The 21,468-nt window shown below is 41.1% G+C and overlaps 1 protein-coding gene and 1 long non-coding RNA gene across 6 annotated transcripts in view; one reads left to right on the plus strand and one right to left on the minus strand.

The window, feature by feature from the left end:
• The window catches only part of NUCB2 (nucleobindin 2), a 46,492-nt gene extending 43,478 nt beyond the window's left edge, over nt 1-3,014 (minus strand). For 4 of the 5 annotated variants that reach the window (XM_034995197.1, XM_034995193.1, XM_034995198.1 and 1 more), the window contains exon 1: nt 2,853-3,014. The gene's annotated coding sequence lies outside the window, so the exon portion shown is untranslated. The remainder of the gene's footprint in view (nt 1-2,852) is intronic. The other variant, XM_034995194.1, reaches the window with a different exon arrangement.
• Nucleotides 3,015-3,130: 116 nt separating this feature from the next.
• The window catches only part of LOC118004178, a 33,153-nt gene continuing 14,815 nt past the window's right edge, over nt 3,131-21,468 (plus strand). Inside the window, exons 1-2 of the long non-coding RNA XR_004677502.1 lie at nt 3,131-3,253; nt 6,119-6,206. This is a non-coding gene — a long non-coding RNA (uncharacterized LOC118004178). The remainder of the gene's footprint in view (nt 3,254-6,118; nt 6,207-21,468) is intronic.

A 21,468-nucleotide genomic window follows, 5' to 3' on the forward strand; every position in this document is an offset into this window, starting at 1 on the left:
ATATACTGTACTTTGGAGAACTAAAATACAATATGCCAAAAAGCTCTGCCAAATTTAAAAAAATAATAATTAAAAAAATTTTTTTAAAAAGCTCTGCCAAAAATAAAAGCATACAACTGCTATCTCAATTTCCACTAGGTTGCTTTAAAATTTTTAAAACAGAATTCTGGGACCAGAAATGATCTCAGAGGTGGTTTGGTTCAAACCCAACTTTCACAAAAGGTTATAAAGCATAAGGAAGCTAACTGACCTCGCCAAAACTATTTGACAGAGCCAGGATTGGAATCTGGCCATCAAAGTCTAATCAGGAATAATTTTCACCATTTCATGTTTTTTTTTAACTTTGGATTGAAAATCAATAAGTGATTGAGATTTTTTTCCTTAAATAAATTATTTGAAATTGTTAGGAGTCTGTTTTTTAAAGTCTATAAGCTAATTGCACATATCCAACATAAAAATAACAAATGTCCCCCCTTCTAGACCTTCAGATATTTAGTAAAAGGTGAAAGATTTATGCGTTTTGAAGAGAAACCGGAGTATTAGACCTTCAGATATTTAGAAAGAGTTAATCATCTATCATACCAAATACAGTCAACTCAATTACTCATGATACTTAAAAGATTATCCACTTCAGGGATTACTTTCAATGCATGTTAAAATCCTATATTTGATTCCTCCAGCTACCCAATACTTAAAAGGGTATTTTCCTCATTCATCAAAAGGACCCTTAGAAAGTAGAAAGCAACTTAAATATTATTCTAAATAACAAAATTAATTAGATATATCTATAGAGATATACAACATATCCCCAAACAGACACTGGTATTGATTATGCTGATAGTCTATATTAGCAACCATGATTAATAACTAGTGTTTTGAAAGGTACCCTCATTGTTTTCATTGTGCATTTCGTTTTAACTGGTATTTACAGGGCACAAACCAACTTGGCAAAAGTTGAACTGTAAGTACCGATGGGCAGATTAAGGTGAACAGAGCAGGGACTTAGGCCATGCAAGATGGGTATATTAAGATTGTTGGAAGAGAACAGCACTAGTAACCACAAGGAGGCGGAAATGAATTTTCACTAGCAAGTTAGACCGGATCATGGAGAGTTTAGAGAACAAGATGAGAAACAGGAGTTTCCATGTTCACCCCAATCACAAGAGTAATAGTATTTGAGATTTCTCATTCTAAATTTCCTTTTTTTTTTTTTTTTTAATTTTGGGCCCTATTAACTGAGGAACATTTGTTGAGACATTTGTTCAGCATTTATTGAACTTGCTGATCAAGTTTTATGAAACAAGAACTTGCATTCAACTTCAATCAAGATGAATCCTGAGATAATATCTATGAGGGACAAGATGCAAAAATGTAGATATTGCCTAACTATTCAACAGAATTCACCAGGGAAGGCCCTAAGAAACAAAAATTTAAATAAATCATAAAAGAATCTATAGGTTATAGGATCCAAATCTATTATACCTATAGTCATTCAACTTTTAACTAATTCCTTAAAGCAAATGTTTCCTCAATTCTTTCAATTCTTACAGGGCAAGTCCAGAATCTCCTTCAAACTATCAGAAATATTTGCATCAGTTCCTCTATTAACCATTCTACTTTTAATAAATTCCTTAAAGCAACTGTCTCAGCATTTTTTTTCCGATTCTTTAGAGAAAGTCCAGAATCTCCTTCAGACAGAATTGACTATCAGAAATATTTGCATTTAACCTCCTTCCCCCTTTTTTAGCCAAGAGAATAGTAAGTGGTTTGATGTTCATATTCATCCATGGATTTAAGAGCATTAATAAAAGGCTTAGATGGGAGCACTTACGTATTCAATTGTGTAAATGTATATTATCCAATTTAGGAGTTTAGTGGACACTCTGAGAATCTCAAGAGGTTCTGTCTCCCAAAAATCAGAATAATGGTTCAAGGGTCATGTTCATATTTTCTCCCTCCTCCTTTCCCTCTCTCCCTGTTCCTGTCTCTGTCTCGATATTATAAAATATCTGGATATTATGGGACGCCTGGGTGGCTCAGTTCGTTAAGCGACTGCCGACGGTTCAGGTCATGATCCCAGGGTCCTAGGATCGAGCCCCATGTCCGGCTCTCTGCTCAGCGGGAACCTGCTTCTTTCTCTCCCTCTGCCTGCCGCTCCCCCTGCTTGTGCTCTCTCTCTCTGACAAATAAATAAATAAAATCTTAAAAAAAAAAAATCTGGATATTGTAAAATAATTGCCACCCAAGACCAACTGCCAGCACCGACCACAACAATAACTACATTTGTTCGCGGAGTTACCATTTAGAAAGTGCAACAAGAAAGTACTATCTCCGAAACAGAAAGAGCTCATCTCACAGCAATTATTTCTCACTTAAGGGAAAACAATACCACAGCTGACACGAACTTTCTCTAAGTGTCAAGGGTTGCGGGGTTAACAGACCGGCAGAAGAGCAGGATTCGCCGGCCTAGTTTTGCTTGACCGCTCCGGGGGTGATGTGCATCAGCAGGGAACGTGGGTACACCCCCCTTCTCAGTGGGCACCTCCTTCGCCCATCGACCTGCCAAGGCGAGGCTGGACCCTGTCGGGGTCTCGGTCCTGCACTCACCCACGCCTGCTCCCGGCCAAGAGCCTACCACCTTCAGCTACCCCAAAGAAAGCTTGAGTGCCCTGCTACGAGTGGAGTGGAAAAAGGGACCCCAAGCCTCGGGTTGCAACTGGAAGCGCCCCTCCACCGGTGCCCGCCCACTGTGCGGTTTTCCCCGCCATTCTCACTGCAGGGTAGGGCAGGCGAAGCCCTGAGCCCTATCTCAGGACCCGCTCCAGCCTCCCGCCGCGCTGATCCGCACCCACCTCGGGCCCCCGGCCTTACCAAGCCGGGTCTCGGCGCTCGAGGCTCCGCCTGCTGAATGCACGCAGTACATAAACCTGTCTCTCCAGCCCCCCGCCCGCGTTTTTGCTCTGGACCTCTGTTGACCGCGCGCTCCCGCCTCTTCGCTGCCTTGGCGACAGCCCCCGCCCCTCCGACAGCCCCTGATTGGCCCGATTAGGATCGCGGAAGTTGCCGATTGGCGGGGGTGGAGACGAGGCCGCGCCCGCTGGCTGAGAGGCGGGCGGTGTGGAACAGGAACTCGAAGGAGCCTGGGGGAGCCGCAGCCAAGAGGGACGTGGCGCTCTGCGACGCGGGCGGGGAAGCCGCGCCCCTTCCCTCTCTAGCTTTCATGGAGAAGCCTGCGAAGCAGGAATTTGGGCGGGTGAGGTGCTGTCCCGGGATCGGGACAAAGCCCCAGGGATCGCCTCCCCCTTGGCCGCTGGCCTGCGCCGGCAGCGCCCCGACCGGTCAGAGATGGGCTGCCAGGCCCATTTTCGCCTATAGGCCTCGCTCGGGGGAACACCCCCGGCCTCCTCCCAGCGGGAATCTTTTCTGGTATCCGCATCCTCACCAGCCGTGGTGGTGCATGCAGGGCCCTCAGCCGCCGAGCTTGATTGCTTTTTACTACCCCTTCTCCCATCTCTCACACCCTTCTGCGCACATTATCTCTTTTCTCCACGGCCTCCGCTCCTAGAACTGAGGCATTACTCCACTCCCCCTCCCTTTAAAGGTGGGAAAACAGGCTCAAAGATATACGTGGTTCGAGGGTTAGAGAAGCTTTTGGACCCTCGAAGCTGATTCCAAAGCATGTCTGCCAAGTAATAGTACCGCCCAAAACAAGTTTTCTAGCTTGCAAAAAATGGTATCTATCTCAGAGTTTCTAGCTTGCAAAAAATGGTATCTATCTCAGAATGTATCTAACCACCCATAGCATGGTTTCCCCATTTCTAACATGGAGGTAATAATGGTTCCCCCTCATAGAGTTCTGAGGGTTAATGAGTAGATTAGATGAGTAAAACATTGCAGAAAACCAGTACAGAACCTGCTGCATGTATGTTAATCATGGTTGCTTCTATTTACCAGGAAATAAAGGCGGGTAGTAACTAACTGCACCAGTTTGGAGCCAGACTGCCTACGTTGCAAAACCGGATTCAGTTTACCATACCAACTCCAAGTACTTAAGCGCTTTGTGCCTCGGTTTCCTTGTCTGTAAAATGGGGATGATAATTGTACCCTCCTCCTTACAGCATAACAATTAGTAGAAAAGTGACTGGCACATACTAAGTGCTCAATAAATGTTAGCCATTCTTACCTTAGTGGCTGAACTAGGACTATAATTCAAGTCTTTGGACTTCAAGACCAGTAAACTTTGCTCCTACACACTTCTCATCGACATACTTAACAATGCCTCAAACCTTTTTAAGATTCAGTTAGAAACACTTGTCCATTTTCTTTAAGTCAAAATCTTAAACCATCTCCCTTATCATCATCAAAGTCTTAGAATGTTGTGATTCTGCCTCTAATGAAGATTTAATGGCAGAGGCAAATGTAAGGAAAATAATCATGTTCTGTTCCGATGGATAGATTGAAGAGCAAAAGCACTAGAGTAAGAATATTCAAGAGGTGATGTAGGAGCACTGAATTTCAATTTGAAGAACATGGGAAATATTATTGTATATTGGCTATGTAACATTAATAATCAATATTAGTGTCAGATCAGGAGACAATACCACATCCCAACACTGGAAAACACTAAACTGTAAATACATCTTCCACATTTTTTTAAAGATTTTATTTATTTATTTGTCAGAGAGAGAGAGCACAAGCAGGGGGAGTGGCAGGCAGAGGGAGAAACAGGCTCCCCGCTGAGCAAGGAGCCAGATGCAGAATGCGGGATTTGATCCCAAGACCTGAAGTCATGACCTGAGCCAAAGGCAGATGCTTAACCAACTGAGCCACACAGGCATCCCCATCTTCCACATTTTTATTACCCATTATCTACCAGAGGGCCAAACACATAGTGCCTGATCCAGGCACTAAGATTTGGGATAGACCCTTTAAGGGGACACCCTGAAAGATCTGGTAATAATGTATCTAGATTATTTATAGTAATCCAATGGAGATGAATAATGGAAAATAAGAAAATTGGATTAGTCCAATAACAAGAGGAAAAAGATAATGTACACTAGTGTGGTGACTGAGATGTCAGCATTATTCTCAACAATATTCTGGCATGAACAAAAAAGAGAAGACAAGGAAGACAGGGCAAACAAAGATTAAACAGCAAGATCCAGAATTAGGAGAAATTGCTGAGGAAAATATTTCAGAATGTCATGTTCATATAAAGCAGGCAACAGCATCTCTTATACTAATAAAGATTGTTTTGTGGTAGGGAAAAATAGAGATGTTGATAATGAGCCCTGGAAACATGCTATGATCTGAGGGACTAATAAGGAAATGTTACTTAATAGGTAACCCCAAACTTGGGGAGTTTAGCACTGATGGAAAATCTGATGGGGAGGAGAACTGGAGAACATACTATTATTACATTGTACAAGGGAAAAAACAAGGTTTTGGAGTCAGAACAGGATCCTATCCTGTCTGGATTAAAAACCCAGCTCTACCTTTATTAACTGAATTTCCTCTGGAAGTTACTTAACCAGTCTCCATAGCATGGTTTCCCCATTTCTAACATGGAGGTAATAATGGTTCCCCCTCATAGAGTTCTGAGGGTTAAATGAGTTTATATTTGTAAAGCAGAGCAGTGCCTGGCATACAGTAATTGCTATATTAACGTTTGATAAAATAATGATTTCAGTTTCTCCATCTGTATCCTGGGGTCATAATACTGGACTTACTGTAAGGATTCAAATGATGTATATAAAGTGTTAGAGAGGAGATGCTCAATAGATACTATTTCTCTTCCCCTCCAGTACCCCCAACCTCCAGCCTGTTACCTTTGAATCCCTCTCTGATTACCACTGCCACTGCCATCAAGGGGCTATTGCTCAACGTGGTCTATGCAAGGATAAAATATCTTTTCTTGATTTCCCTTGGCTCAGAGGAGAAGCTCAAAATGAGTTTACTGGAAGCCAGGAGAAAATAAAAGGGAAACAACTCTAAAGAAACAGCTGATGTAAAGCCTGCCCTATAGTACATCTCTTGGTACTTTGGACAGAAAAAAAATGATGTCAAGGAGATTCTGGCTTCCTAACACTTTAGTTCTCCCCCTTCTCACTTCTTCTAGGATCCCAGAGAGCATCAACTGGCCAAGTTCTTCATTATCTTCAGAAGAAGAGAGAGGGAGGCAGAGGAGTATTTACTGACAAGAGACAGTAAGTAATCAGAACAAGAAAACTCAACAGTACACTCTACATGGGAGCCAAGACTTACTCATTTTACTAAGGTTTAGATCAGGGGTCAGAAAACTATGGCCCTTGGACCAAATCAACCAACTGCCTGTTTTTGCAAATAGTTTTTTGGAAACAAAGCCATACTCAACAGTCACACTCACTTGTTTATGTACTGTCCCTGGTTGCTGTTGTACTATAATGGTGGGGTTGAGTGGTTGTAACAGACTGTTTGGCCCTCAAAGCTAAAAATATTTACTACCTAGCTCTTTACAGAAAAAAAAAATTTTTTTTGCTAACCTCTGATTTAAAAAATTCTGCCAGAAGCGTCTTTTCAGCATCCCCCGTGCAAAAATTTTCACCTTTATTAAATCCTCTTCCCAGACCTTAATGTGCATACAGATCATGTGAGGATTTTGTTAAAATGCAGATTCTGATTCAGTAGATCTACAATGAGGCCTGAGATTCTGCATTTTTAAGAAGCTCTACAGGATACGAGTTATCTCTAGATCAACTTGATTTCATCGGAGTTTTTTTTTTCTTTATTGAAGTATAATTAACAAATAACATTATATTAGTTTTGGTGTACAACATAATGTTTCAAAATTATATATTCAATATGTATATATTGTGAAATGATCACTACAATAAGTCTAGTTAACATCCATCATCACACATAATTATACATTTTTTTCTTGTCAAACAGAGAAAGACATGTATCATATGATCTCACTGATATGAGGAATTCTTAATTGCAGGAAACAAACTGAGGGTTGCTGGAGTGGGGGGTGGGGTGGGAAGGATGGGGTGACTGGGTGATAGACACTGGGGAGGGTATGTGCTCTGGTAAGCGCTGTGAATTGTGCAAGACTGTTGAATCTCAGATCTGCACCTCTGAAACAAATAATGCAATATATGTTAAAAAAAAAAAAAAGAAGAAGAAGAAGAAGAAGGTAGCGGGAGGAAGAATGAAGTGGGGGAAATCGGAGGGGTAGATGAACCATGAGAGACGATGGACTCTGAAAAACAAACTGAGGGTTCTAGAGGGGAGGGGGGTGGGAGGATGGGTTAGCCTGGTGGTGGGTATTGAGGAGGGCACATTCTGCATGGAGCACTGGGTGTTATGCACAAACAATGAATCATGGAACACTTCATCTAAAACTAATGATGTAATGTATGGGGATTAACATAAGAATAAAAAAATAAATAAATAAATAAACAAATTTTTTTCTTATGATGAGACTTTTTAGGATTTATTCTCTTAGTGGGGCAACTGGTTGGCTCAGTCAGTTAAGCATCCTACTCTTGATTTCCACTCAGGACCTGATCTCAGGTCATTCTGATTAGGGTGGTAGGATGGAGCTCTGCATTCAGTGCGAAGTCTGTTTGAGATTCTCTGCCTGTCCCTCTACCTTTCCCCCCAGCTCTCCACTGGGCCCCCGTGCTCACTTGCTCTCTCTCTAAAATAAATGAGTAAACACTTAAAAGAATATTTACTCTCTTAGCAACTTTCAAAAATGCTATACAAGATTTATTAACTATGGTCACCAAGCTATCCTTTACGTCCCCAGGATTTATTTATTTGACAACTGGAAGTTTGTACCTTTTGACCACCTTCACCTATTTCACCCACTCCCCACCTCCTGGATCTGGCAACCACCAATCTCTTCTATGAGTTTGTTTTTTATTTTTTTTTAATATTTTATTTATTTATTTGAGAGAGAGTGACAAAGAGAGGGAGCATGAGTGGGGGGGAGCGGGTAGGGAGAGGGAGAGGCACACTCCCCACTGAGCAGGGAGCCTGATGCAAGGCTCTATCCCAAGACTCTGGGATCATGACCTGAGCTGAACACTTAACCGACTGAGCCACCCAGGTGCCCCTGTTTTTGTTTTTTTTTTAGATTCCACATATAAGTGAGATCATATGGTATTTGTCTTTCTCTGTCTGACTTATTTCATTTTGCATCTCGCCCTCAAGGTCCATCCACGCTGTTGCAAATGGCAGAATTTTCTTATTTTTATGGCTAAATAATATTCCATTGTATATAGATACCACAACTTCTTTATCCATGCATCCATCAGTGGATACTTAGGTTGTTTCCATGTCTTGGCTATTGTAAATAATCCTGCAATGAACATGGAGATGCAGGTAGCTTTACAAGTTAGTATTTTCATTTCCTTGGGATAAATACCAGTAGTGGAATTGCTAGATCAAATGGTAGTTCTATTTTTAATCTTTTAAGGAACCTCCATATTATTTCCTATGGTGGATGCACCAATTTACATGCCTACCAACAGTGTACAAGGGTTCCCTCTTCTCCACATCCTCTCCAACACTTGTTATTTGTTATTTCTTGTCTTTTTGATAATAGCTATTCTATCTAGGTGTATCGATGAGGTGATATCTCATTGTGTTTTGGGTTTTTTTTAAGATTATTTATTTATTTATTTGACAGAGAGAGACACAGCGAGAGAGGGAACACAAGCAGGGGGAGTGGGAGAGGGAGAAGCAGGCTTCTGGCAGAGCAGGGAGCCCAATGTGGGGCTCGATCCCAGGAACCTGGGACCATGAGCTGAGCTGAAGGCAGACGCTTAACGACTGAGCCACCCAGGCGCCCCTCATTGTGGTTTTGATTTGCATTTCTCTGATGACTAGTGATATTGAGCATCTTTTCATGTGTCTCTTGACCATGGGAAAGAAAAATTAAGAAAACAATCCCATTTACAATTGCATCAAAAAATAATAAAATACCTAGAAAATAAATTTAATGGAAAATGTCTATTCAGATCTTCTGCCCATTTTAAAATTGGATTTTTTAAGGTAATCTCTGTGCCCAAAATCGGGCTTGAAGTCATGAGCCTGAGATCAAGAGCTGCATGCTCTACCGACTAAGCCAGCAGGTGCCCCTATTTTTTGCTATTGAGTTATATGCGTTCTTTATGTACTTGGTTATTAACCCCTTACCAAATATATGATTTGCAAATACTGTCTCCCATTCAATCGATTGCCTTTTCATTTTGTTGAAGAGTTTCCTTTGCTCTGCAGAAACTTTTTAGTTTGATGCAGTCTCATTTGTTTATTTTTGTGTTTCTTTTTCTCTTTTTAAGATTATTTATTTATTTACTTAAAAGCACAGAGAGCACAAACAGGAGGGAGCAGCAGAGGGAGAGGGAGAAGCAGGCTCCCTGCTCAGCAGGGAGCCTGATGCAGGGCTCGATCCCAGGACCCTGCGATCATGACCTGAACTGAAAGCAGACGCTTAACTGACCCAGCCACTGAAGCACCCCTATTTTTGTGTTTCCTGCCTTTGCTTTTGGTGTGAATTCCAAAAAAGTCATCACCAAGACTGATGTTAAGGAGCTTACCACCCACGTGGAAGTTCTTCTAAGAGTTTTATGGTGTCAGGTTTACATTCATGTGTTTAATCTATTTTGTATTGATTTTTGTTTCTTGTGTAAGATAGTGGTCCAGTTTTTCTTCTGCATGTTGCTGTCCAGTTTTCCCAACAGCATTTATTGCAGAATCTGTCCTTTCCCATTTTGCATTCTTCATAAATTAATTATTGACCATATATGCATGGATTTATTTCTGGGTGTTCTGTTCCATTGAGCCATTATGTCTGTTTTTATGTTAATACCATATTGTTCTGGTTACCGCAGTTTTGTAATATAGTTTGAAATCAGGAAGCGTGACGCCTCTGGCTTTGTAATTCTTTCTCAAGATTGCCTTGGCTATTTTGGGTCTTTTATGGTTACATATAAATTTTAGGATTATTTTCTTCAATTTCTGTTTTAAAAATGCCACTTGAATTTGCATTGAATCTGTAGATTGCTGTGGGTAGTATGGACATTTTAACAATATTTGTTCTTCCAATCCATGAGCATGGAATATCTTTTAATTTATTTGTGTCTTCTTAAATTTCTTTCATCCATGTCTTATAGTTTTCAGTGTATAGGTGTTTCACCTCCTTGTTTAAATTTATTTTCTAGGTATTTTATTATTTTTGATGCAATTGTAAATGGGATTGTTTTCTTAATTTTTCTTTCCCATCATTTTTTATTATCACTTCTCTCTCTTCTTTTTTTAAAAGATTTTATTTATTTGACATAGAAAGAGAGAACACAAGAAGGCAGAGTGGCAGGCAGAAGGAGAGGGAGAAGCAGGCTCTCTGCTGAGCAGGGAGCCGGATGTGGGGCTCGATCCCAGGACCCCAGGATCATGACCTGAGCCGAAGGCAGCTGCTTAACCCACTGAGCCACCCAGGCGCCCCTATCACTTCTCTCTTGTTATTTCTTTCCTCATTATCTAGCTTAATTTCTCTTGTTCATCAGTAAAATAAGTCCCATATAAACATCAACTCCCTTATCTTTATTTCCTCGTATTGCTCTTACCTGAAAAAAAAACCCAGCCCTGGATAAACCCAAAATATTCCTTTTCCTTGTCTCTACCACTGTAGTTCTATATTGCTGGGATCGAGCCCCGCATCGGGCTCCCTGCTCAGCGGGAAGCCTGCTTCCGCCTGTCCCACTCCCGCTGCTCTCTTGCTGTGTCTCTCTCTGTCAAATCAATAAATACAATCTTAAAAAAAAAAATAAAGCAGGGTTTCTCAACAGTAGCACTATTGACACTTTGAGTCAAATACATTTTGTCGTGGGGATTGTCCTGTGCATTATAGATGTTACCAGCATCCCTGGTATCTATACTCTAGATGCCAAAATTACCCACCCTCAGTTGTGTCAACCAAAAATATCTCCAGACATTGCAAGATATTCATTAAGAGGCAGGTTCTCGTTGAGAACCATTGGTTCAAAGCAACAGAAACCAATTCTAACTAACTTTAAGAAAAGGGGGATTTATTGAGAGGATAATTGAGTAACTCGTAGACAGACTAAGAGGGAAACAATCCCAGGGGCAAGTGATCTTGGGCCTTCTTTCTAGAAGGGATAATAGATTATCTCCTTCTGCCTTTGGGTATTCCTAATTAAGTTTAAAATTTTCAGCAGAAAGAATCCAAGTTCTGTTTAGATCAGGTATTTATTCCTGTGGCCTGGGAATAGAGTCTGTAACTAGGATCAAGATAGGAGGAGGTGTTCAGGAGAAAAAAAGGGATAGCCACCGTACCTCCTTCATATTCTGTATCTATATTCAGCTAAAGTGACATAACCTGACTACAAGGGCTTCAGTGAATTGGAGTTTATTTTTCTATGGTAATAATAAGCCTGCAGGAGACAGTGGTTGGCATTGGTTCAGCTGCTAAACAGTATTATCATATTGCCTACCTCTTGCCTTCTCTCAGCTCTGGCTTTTCATCTTCAAGTTTACTGAAGGTTGAAAGATGGCTGTCATACTTCCTGCATCATGAACTTGACCACATTCAAAAATAAGAAAAACACAGGAGTTGGATGAAGGCAGCAAAAGGACCTTTTATGTGAGAAGTTCCCCCCCTTTTCTCAGCAAAGGAAAAGCTTTCACTGAAGCCCCCTCAGCAAACAACCCTTAAGTTCCATTGACCAGAAATAGGTTCTATGGCCATTCTCTTAGCTGCAAGATATGATGGGAAAGTTAGTATCTGGCAAAGGGGAATGCAGTAGTCAACTGGCTGAGACCAACCACTATAAACTCCCTGGGTCTGGGCCAGTGATGCCAAATTTTGGGTTCTATTAGCAAGAGGAGAGGGTCTAAGCTGTTAGTTAGGCAACAGTGTAGTGTCTGCCACATTTTCCTACTATCAAATCCACAAACCTACATGATTCTGTAACCAGTTCCTCTTTCTTTCCTCCTGTAACAATAAAAGGCAGTCCCTTTACCTGAATCCATTCCCCTCAGTTCTCAAGGACTTCGTTTTTCTCACTTGGCCATCCCCTGTCTTCCCTGTATCATTTATCTCCCCTAGCCATCACACTCTAGGCATACAAACATGCTCTAGGAGTGTTTTCCATTTTTAAAAATCCCTTCCCTATGAATAGATAAAAAGATGTGATAAAACAAATAGAGTAACGTTTTTATTATAGAATTTAGTGATATTTACTGTGAATTTCATTCAATTTTTCTGTCTGTTTAAAACTTTCATAATAAAATATTTGAAATAAAACCCTTACCTTGATTCCAAATCACCCTATAATTTGTTCCTCTGGTTATAATGTGTGCAAATTCCTTTAAAAATTCCTTCCTCGGGGTGCCTGGGTGGCTCAGTCGTTAAGCGTCTGCCTTCGGCTCAGGTCATGATCCCAGGGTCCTGGGATCGAGCTCCGCATCGGGCTCCCAGCTCCGCGGGAAGCCTGTTTCTCCCTCTCCCACTCCCCCCACTTGTGTTCCTGCTCTCGCTCTCTCTCTCTCTGTCAAATAAATAAAATCTTAGAAAAAAATAAAAAATAAAAATTCCTTCCTCAGAGCACCTGAGTGGCTCAGTCGTTAAAGGTCTACCTTCAGGGGCGCCTGGGTGGCTCAGTCGTTAAGCATCTGCCTTCAGCTCAGGTCATGGTTCCAGGGTCCTGGGATCGAGCCCCGCATCAAGCCCCACATCGGGCTCCCTGCTCCTTGGGAGCCTGCTTCTCTCTCTCTCCCACTCCCCCTGCTTGTGTTCCCTCTCTCACTGTGTATCTCTCTCTGTCAAATAAATAAAATCTTTAAAAAAATAAAAATTCCTTTCTCTACTTGTTCCCCTCCCTTTTACTCTCAGCTTATGCCAATCTGGCTTCCATCTCCTCCTCTCCTCTGACATTTCTCTTACTAAGCTCACCTGTGACTAGACAATTTTCTGTCCTCATCTTAATTAACTATTAGCAGAATTCTTTGCTGCTTACTCCTCTCTCCTTGAAACACTTTGCACTCTTTGGCATCTGACACCATTCTCTCCTAGTTTTCTTTCTACCTTTCTAGATACACCTTTTCAGTCTCCTTTGAGACATTTTTCTCCATTACACAGCTTCTAAACGTTGGCATGTCCCAGGGGTTGGTTCTGGAACCACTTCTCTGTCTATAGCCAATTTTCCCACAAGGGCACTATTGGTGTTTTCGTCGGACACTTCTTCATTGGGCAGGATTTCCCATGCATTTCAGGATGTTTTACATCCCTGGACCCTACCTCCTTGTCCCTCTTGTCAATGTGACGACCCAAATTGCCTCCAAGCAGTCCCCAGAAAATGATACCTCTCAGGGTTAAAAATGATTTTGCCTTTTATTGGGTGATCCCAGCCAGTCCATGACCTTAATAAATATCATACATTTGCTCATTCTCAAGTATCTCCAACCCAAACATCTTTTTTGAAATCCAGACTGCCTGCAACTATGTGCATGGTATTTCTTTTCTTTCTTTTTAGATTTTATTAATTTATTTGAGAGAAAGAGAGAGGAGTGGAGAGTGGAGAGGAGGGGGCAGAGGGAGAAGCAGTCTCCCCACTGAGCTGGGAGCCTGACTCAGGGCTCTATCCCAGGGTCCTGGGATCATGACCTGAGCCGAAGACAGATGCTTAACCACTGAGCCACCCAGGCACCCCTGTGCATAGTTTTTATATCTGAATGGCCTATTACGGAAACCCAATAAGTATTTGATAATCAATGATATAATTAACTAACTTCATCCCGCTCTTGTTTAAAACTAAATTCTTGATCTTCTCCTACCTACTGTTCCCTGGGGGAGCCATGCGGATGTGCTTCTAATGCCCCCCTTCAAAAAAGTCTGGCTGCCCAGCTGTGAGGAGTGTGGTTAGCTGACAGCCTCTCTAGCTCTTACTGGCTTCAGGGTCCACCTCAGCTTTTAAAGCCAAAGGTACACTCTTCTTCTGGTATAAAGTGAGAGCATACTCTTCTTGGGGAGGCGCCCAGCAATGAATGAGCAAGGCGGTAGGACAAGGGCCTAGGCCAGTGTAGAACTGCACTAACTCGCCCGCCATCTTTCCCCGGGAGCTCCCCATTGGGCTGGCAGAGACTATCAGATTTGCATCATTGCTGGCGACCTCCCCTTTCACATTTCTGCTTTTGCCTCTTTTCCTTTCAGAAGTGTTATTCCCTGATAAACCTTTTGCACATCTAGCTCTGTCTTGACATCTGCTTCCCAGAGGTACGCACCCAGTTGCTCAAGCCAAAACCCTGTGAGTCATCCCTGATTCATAGTTTCCCTTCCCACTACCTACCTAATACATCGACACGTTCTGTTGATCCTACCTGTAAGATACATGACTACTTTCTCTCTCCTGCTACCAGCCTCAAACTAGTGTCCTACTCCCACTCTGATCCCCTCCAATCCATTCTCCACACAGCAGTTGGGGATGATCTTTAAAACATAGCACTGCTCGGGGCACAGTGGGTTAAGCGTCCTTGTCCATCAAATTCTTGTTTTCTGCTCAGTCATGAGGTTGGGCCCCATGTCTGGCTCTGCACTCAGCGCAGAGTCTGCTTGTGACTCTCTACCCCCCCCCCCCCCCCCCCCCCCCCCCCCACCGATCTCTCTCTCTAAAATAAGTAAATAAATGTTTTTTAAAAAGTAAAATAAAAAATAAAACATAACAATGCTCTACTTGAAAACAATGGCTTCTCATCCAAACTCCTTATTCTCTATCAAGGCTCTTCCTGATAGCTCCTGTCTTTCTGTTCAGCCTCGTTTCTCATTACCTTCTTCTCAGTCACTATGCTCTGGCCATGTTGGTTTCTTTGTTCTTAGAAACCATTCCCAGCTAAGGCTTTTGCCCAAGCTGTGCCCACTTCAGTAGACCACTATTTCCCCTATATTTTACATGACTAGATCTTTCTTATTTATTAGAACTCGAGGGCTACTGGCTCGGAAAAGTCTACTCCAACCGCTCAATCTAAAATAACTTCCTGGGGCGCCTGGGTGGCTCAGATGGTTAAGCGTCTGCCTTCGGCTCGGGTCATGATCCCAGGGTCCTGGGATGGAGTCCCGCATCGGGCTCCCTGCTCCTTGGGAGCCTGCTTCTCCCTCTGCTTCTCTCTCTCTCTCTCTCTGTCTCTCATGAATAAATAAATAAAATCTTTAAAAAAAATAAAATAAAATAACTTCCTTCTCTTCCTTTCCATTATTCTCCCTGATAGGATGTGTGTATATGTGTATGTATGCACATATATGCACAAATTCATTTACATATACAGATATTCACATATATCTTTCCTTAATTATTTTTCTCTGTCTCTCTCATAGACCATAAGATCCATGATAGGATAGACAATATTTGGTTTATCACTGTTTACTGAGAGCTTAACACGGTGTCTGATGCATATAGTAGGCAATCAATACATATTTGTTGAATGAATGAAATAAAATCACCTAATTATGTTAGGTCATTACGTTGTTAGGGATTTTTTTTCTCAGTGTTTTGGCAAAGGGATTTGATTTTTATTTTTGTCTTTTTTTCTTTAGAAATAGAATGGAAATTGTATCCTCTGCCCACTGATATTACAGTGACTAACATACAGGAGATAAATACTAATAACCATAAATCATAATATCTAGATCCATGTTACAATGACCATAATTTCAAGAGCCTCTTGCTTTAAAAATTAGCCTATCCCTGCCCAAAAAGTTTTATAATATCCTTAAAATAATAATCCTACTCCCACTTAGCCGTCTTTAAAAAAAGGAAAGAATAAACTATTTCATACAAAGTAGTATGAAAAATCCTGAGGTATATATTCCATGGATTATAAAAATTTAGTGAGAATAAAATTCGCCCATGCTGCAGTAAGGAACAGTATCAAATAAATATTATGGGCTACATTTATAATTTTTTTTCCTTCCAGCAAAAAGCCTTAAAATGTGCAATGACTGCAGTTATAGAAATCTTATTCCTAATCTCTGGATTTTCATTCCGTGAAGTTAAAAAAAAAGATAACCTCTCACTCCACCTAAGAAATAGACACTATATCCAGAGAGCAAAGTCTCTTTAAAGATATCCTATAAAACTCCACTCTGGGGGCACCTGGGTGGCTCAGTCGGTTAAGCGTTTGCCTTCGGCTCAGGTCATGATCCCAGGGTCCTGGGATGGAGTCCCACATCGGGCTCCCTGCTCGGCGGAGAGCCTGCTTCTCCCTCCCCCTTTGCCTGCCTTTCTGCCTATTTGTGCTCTCTATCTCTCTGTCAAATAAATAAATAAAATCTTTAAAAAAAAAAAAACTTCACTCTGATAAAAGTTAACCTGAAATACTTGGAAAACTAATTTTATACTTCTTATTCATTCTAAAGAGATCTAAATCACAGTTTGTAAGCATCCTTCCCTAAATTTTTGATTCTTTTTAAAATCTTCGTTAATGCAGGCATTGTCTTATGACACCATGAACTTTTCCAAACAACCTCATCCTTTTGTGATGCCATACAGATTGTATCTTCCCAATCCCCATCCCAAATTGCAGTCCTGGGATGAGGTTACTCATCATGACACAGGGGGATGATCAAAGAAATATGCAAAGGATTGCCAAGGTATGAATAAATGATTTGTCATTCCAAGGTGGTAAGGCCATTCATATGTCATAAAGGGCATGACCAGGCAAGAATGAAGGGGAAGACTATTGGCATAGTTCATGATACCACAAGGAGAGGGGTAAAAATTGATGTTTAAAGGAGTGAGAACAGGGTGCCTGGGTGGCTCAGTCGGTTAAGCGTCTGCCTTCAGCTCAGGTCATGATCCCAGGGTCCTGGGATGGAGTCCTGCATTGGGCTCCCTGCTCTGTGGGGAGCCTGCTTCTCCCTCTCCTACCCACTTGTGCTCTCTCTCTCTCACTATCTCTGTCTCTCTCTCTCAAATAAATAAAATCTAAAAAATAAATAAGTAAATAAATAAAATATAGGAGTGAGAACAGTGGAGAAATTACTTCCCCTCACCATGCTCTCCTAGCACTAAGAAATAACTCCTCTATTAGGCTCTCATAGAGTTTTGAAGATACCATTACTAAAGAAGTTATACCTTTGTTATAGAACTGCAGTAGGCTTTTTTTTTTTTTTTTAAGGTATTAATCTCCTTTGGTAGAAATAAAGACAGTGAGTTACTTAAAGGCAGGTGCCAAATAGTACTTAGAGGGTGGTCTCAAATAGTGCTCCACAAGAAGAGGAGGGTGAGTCCATATTTGGGAAATCAGTAATGTCAGAAGGAGATGGAACAGTCCTTCATTCCTTCAAGTATGATATCACAGAAAACTAGGAAAGTTTCAGACAAAGTCTCACAAACTAGAGCCCAGGAGTAGAATCAGGCCCATAGACATGTTTTGTTGGCCTGCTTAGAGGGTTGTTTTTTGTTTTTTTTCCAACTAGTTGCCAAGTTGAGAGTTTCCATAATAAAAATCAGAATTTCTGGCTTCTCTTGAAAATGTTGCAGTTCTGACAACCCTTAGCCTGCATTCCTACATGGCAGTGGCTGGCTAGGGCAAAATAGCAGCTTCCTTCTTTGAGCGAGGCAGACACTCTTAGTTTACCAGTCCCCACTCAGCCAGTTTTACTCATATTATCCACCCAGCACTTGTAGGCATTTACGTTTGTGACACTGGCTTGGGGAACTCCATATAACAAAAAGGTGAGTCGATGCTGAGGAACTATGTCGTAGGAGGGAAAGGTAATCTATGACATAGGAACGTATGCAGACCTTGGAAAATTCATGGTGACAAGGATAGAAGCAGCAGAATATTTATATCCTGCCCTTTTAATTCCAAGAATATTCTTTCTGAGCCTGCCACTCTCACCTCAGAGCATTTTGCCCCCATGATGTATTTGAGAGCTTTGTAGTCTATTCATTAATCAAGAAATTAAACTGGATCAGTGGAATTTAATTCATAAGATACTTTCCCAAAAAATTCATTAATATTGGCATAATTCTTATTATATGTTTGCTGTCAGATATCCTTGGTGTCAAACATCCTTGGGTCAGGTGTAGAATAAATCCCATTATCCTGAAGTGGTTTTAGCCATTATTATCTTCAAAGAATAAGGTATTCTATAACATCACCAATTATTTGTCCTTGCAGCATCCTATTCTCCTTACAGCCTACATGCCACAGCTCAGACTGCTTCTTTTCTTGGAATGTCTTTCTCTCTCACTAAACCTGTAGTCATTCTTCAAGGAACAGTGGAGAAATCACTTCCCCTCACCATGCTCTCCTAGCACTAAGAAATAACTCCTCTATTAGGCTCTCATAGAGTTTTGAAGATACCATTATTAAAGAAGTTATACCTTTGTTATAGAACTGCAGTAGGCTTTTCTTTTTTAAGGTATTAATCTCCTTTGGTAGAAATAAAGACAGTGAGTTACTTAAAGGCAGTATTTTCGTTTCTCCAGGACTTAGAAATCTAAAGGCATTGAATAAATATTTGTTGAATGAATGGTCCTAAGCAGATATAGAAATCTACTAGGTCAAAAGGTTATGGGGTGGGGACATGATGGGACTTGCTATTACATAATAAAAAATTTCCATAAAGGGATGAAGCAGTATATGATGTCATGTGAAAATTCTGTGAGAACTTATCTGATGACACTGGTCGGGAAGTGCTAACTACGATAGAAAAAGAGCTAGACTGTGCATTTAGGTGACTAGGGTGATGCAGGCCTCTCAGGAGTCTTCCCATGCCCAGATAAGCATTAATACCTACCACAGTGCCTGGAACCTAATAAGCCTACAATAAACCCGTGTTGAATAAATTAACGAGGGAATGAGTGTGGAATGAGTTAGCATATACTGGGCTCTGGGCCATCCTAAACCAGGCTTTGGTTCTAACCTGGGTTAGTCAGGAGTGATTTGGTTTCTGTGTCAAGCTGAACTGGCACATGCCTATGTTCTGAGTTGGGCTGATCTCTTAGCTGAGGACAACATGGTTGTTTATCTATGTCAGTATCAATCTGGGAACCACGCTGTATCGCGATGGTGCTGGCTGGGATTCTGACTGAACTGTAAACTGATTTCTGAACTGATATACTTGGACTGGTCAACAGGTTTGATCTTAGATATGGGCTCCAGTTTGGGCAGGAGATTGGTTTGGGATTTTCCTTGGCTATGCAATTAGCCCATAACTCAAATCGTGAACTAGGTCAAACCAGAATGTGGTCAAAATTCAAAGATAAAAGAAATTAGTAACTCGAGTAACTTCTGAACACAGTATTTTGACATATATACGCTAAAGATCAAAAGAACTATAAGCAAATTTTTTTTTACTTTTTTGCGCTACTTTATTGAGCTACGATTGACATATAAAAAGCTATACATATTTAACCTATACAGCTCAATGAGTTTGGAGGTAAGTATACACGTGTGAAGCCATCACCCCCGTGAAGGCCACACATATCCATCACTTCCCAAAGTTTCCTCCCACTCTCTTTACTGCTGTTGTCGTTGGTGTGTGTGTGCCTGTGTGTGTATGTGTGTGTGCCTGTGTGTATGTGTGTGTGTAGTAACAGCACTTAATGTAAGATCTACTCTGTTAGCAAATTTTTTAAAAAGATTTTATTTATTGGAGAAAGAGAGTGAGAGAGAGAGAGAGAACAAGCTGGGAGAGCGGCAGAGGGAGAGGGAGAAGAAGACTTCCCACTGAGCAGGGATCCCGATGCGGGGTTCAATCCCAGGACCCCCGGGATTAAGGACACTTAACCCCCCATGAGCCAAAGGCAGATGCTTAACTGACTGAACCACCCAGGTGCCCCTGTGAGCAAATTTTAAATGTATAATATAGGATTGTAGGCTACAGGCACTATGCTGTATAGTAGATCTCCAGGACTTATTTATCTGGAATTTGACCCTTTGACGATCACCTCCACAATTTCCCCTCTCCAAATCCCTCGTAACCATCACACTACTCTCTGCTTCTATGAGTTGAACTATCTGAAATTCCACATATAAGTAAGATCATTCAGTATTTGTCTTTTTATGTCTGGCTTCTTTCTTTTTCTTTTAAGATTTTATTTATTCATTTGAGACACAGAGATATATATAGAGAGAGAGCAAGAGCAGGGAGAGAGGCAGAAGGAGAAGGAGAAGCAGGCTCCCCGCTGAGCCAGGAGCCCAATATGGGGCTCGATCCCAGGACCCTGGGATCATGACCTGAGCCGAAGGCAAATGCTTAACCATCTGAGCCACCCAGGCGCCTCTGTCTAGCTTATTTCACTTAGTGTAATGTCCTCTGGGTCCATCCCATGTTGTTGCAAATGGATTTTTTTCCCTGTTTAAAGCTGAATAATATTCCATTGTTTGTATGTACCACATTTTCTTTATCCATTCATCTATTGATGAAAATTTTTATTGTTTCTATGTCTTGGCAATTGTAAATAATGCTCCAATGAATATGAGAGTGTAGTTATCTCTTCAAGATCCTGATTTCAATTCCTTTGGGTAAATATCCAAAAGTGGGATTGCTGGATCATATGATAGCTCTATTTTTAATTTTTTGAGGAACTTCCATGCTATTGTTCATAATGGCTGTACCATTCCATTCCCACCAACAGTATACCAGGCGTTCCCCCTTTTCCACACCCTCACCAACACTTGTTATCTTCTGTTTTTTTTAATAATAGCCATTTTAGGGGCACCTGGGTGGCTCAGTCGTTAAGCGTCTGCCTTCGGCTCAGGTCATGATCCCAGGGTCCTGGGATCGAGCCCCGCGTCGGGCTCCCTGCTCAGCGGGAAGCCTGCTTCTCCCTCTCCCGCTCCCCCTGCTTGTGTTCCCTCTCTTGCTGTGTCTCTCTCTGTCAAATAAATAAATAAAATCTTTAAAAAAAAATAGCCATTTTAACAGTTGTGAGAGTCCACAGATTGCCTTTTCATTTTGTTGATAGTTTCTTTTGCTGTGCAGCCCAAATGGACACAAGGCAAATAAAATTAACTTTTTAAGTTTTGTCCTTCACTATGCTCTTTAATATTCTGGAATAAATGGACACTCTATAATTTAGGTCATTGGTTCTCTTTCAGATCCATGAAGTCAAAGCTATTTCATAATAATACTAAGATGTTATTTATTGTATGTTAACATGCAACGGAATCATCATTGCTAACTTTACAAAATCAATAAAATTGATTTTAAAAGTCTTTAAAATTTTCTGGGTTTGATTTCCAATATGATAAGTATGAGTGAAAAGGAATCTGGAGACTAAAAAATTTGAGAATTTCTTCTTTAGAACAAAACCTATTCTTTTCTCCTAAACAACAAAAAGACATACATGGTTATATTTCTCTGTCAGTATTGCTCCTAGAATAGTCTCAACCACTTATATTGACTAACATTTAACCGAAGTAACTAAATTCTATTTGACAAAACTGGGGGGA

Source organism: Mirounga leonina, unplaced genomic scaffold (assembly GCF_011800145.1).
Source record: "Mirounga leonina isolate KUSES-001 unplaced genomic scaffold, KU_Mleo_1.0 Mir_92, whole genome shotgun sequence".
NCBI classification, from domain to species: Eukaryota; Metazoa; Chordata; class Mammalia; order Carnivora; family Phocidae; genus Mirounga; species Mirounga leonina.